The sequence below is a fragment of the Rutidosis leptorrhynchoides genome, chromosome 9 (genome assembly GCF_046630445.1).
Source record: "Rutidosis leptorrhynchoides isolate AG116_Rl617_1_P2 chromosome 9, CSIRO_AGI_Rlap_v1, whole genome shotgun sequence".
Taxonomy (NCBI): domain Eukaryota; kingdom Viridiplantae; phylum Streptophyta; class Magnoliopsida; order Asterales; family Asteraceae; genus Rutidosis; species Rutidosis leptorrhynchoides.
The window spans coordinates 264,473,594-264,475,027 of record NC_092341.1 but is presented as its reverse complement, the minus strand read 5'-3'; positions in this window follow the sequence as shown (position 1 = coordinate 264,475,027).

Genomic DNA, 1,434 nt, shown 5'->3' with positions numbered 1-1,434 from the left:
CAAAAGAGGGACGTATATTTTTGATAATATTTGATTGCTTAAAGTGGGAGAAAAGACCAAAAAGATTTTTAATTTTAATTTTTACCTTGTTTTTAAATTAATATTAAATTATTATTGTAAATTTTTAAAACCAATATATTTAAGTTTTTAAATATTTTAAAAATTAATATTTTTAATATAAGTTTGTAAAATTAATGTATAAAAATATTAATGATATTAATATGAATTTTTAATTTTATGCATTTTAAATTTAAGTTTGGTGTGAATTTAAAAACAAAATTTACTTTATTTCATTAAGTTAAAAATTTGATACCTAAAATTCGTCGTAAGTTTAAGACTAGGTTATGGAACCGAAATTGCTTTACCCGAGGGCGGGACGAGAAATTTTATTATCATTATTTTTAATCTTATTGAATTAAAGTATGCCAAAAACATTAAAAAAAAATCCAAAAATCTTAACTTTTAAAACAACGCTTTAAAAAGACAAATTTTTAAAATTTTGTCGAGGGACGGACTAGGTAAACGTACCGAAACGACCTCGTCCTAAATACCAAGGAAAACAAATTTTTAAAATTAATTAATTATTTTATAAGTAAAAGGTTAAAAAAAAAAAGATCAGACCCCATGCGATCGCATGGGGTTTCCTCTTCAAAGTCATGCGGTCGCATGACCCCATAAAACTGGACAGATAAAAAAACCCCACGAGCTCTCTGTCTTCCCACTTCAACACACACACACATACACGAAAACTCTCCCAAACACCCTCAAATTTCACCAATTTTTCACCAAAATCAACGAAATTCGTCACAATAATCCGCTATAATCATGTCTTTTCTCAGATGGGGAAGCAGGAAGGTAAAAATTTCACCCCTAAACTCATAAATTTCCTACTTTTTGTGATAATTTTAATTAATTGCAATAATTTGATTTTGTTAACTTCTAGTGTAATTAGAGTTAAATTGTTAGTATATTATGCATGTATAACCTAGATTGATGCTATTTAACATGATTTAAAGCCAAAAACTTCAAAATTTTTAGAAATCTAGGGTTTGTGTTCTTGAGCAATTTGGGGCTTTTTGATATAAACAGGTTATGGCCGATTTTTGTCATGAATTATTGCTAAATTAAGTAGTGTAACATGTTTAGGTTGCTAAATGATCCAAACTTTGATCCTAAACATGATTTTTGAGAATTAAAGTGGACTTTTTAAGTCTAAAATTCATGAACTTGATTAATTTGATATAAATGCCATTTGAAACTTGTTTAATTGCTAGTAATGATTATTTTGACATGTTATTTGAGTTGAATGCTTATGAACTTTGTAAACATTTTCATATATGCTTATTTGAAAAAGTGTAGAATTGATAAAAAAATATGAAAATGAGTATAAGTTTAATATGGATTAAACATGTCATTGTAATTGTTTCAAGTTGT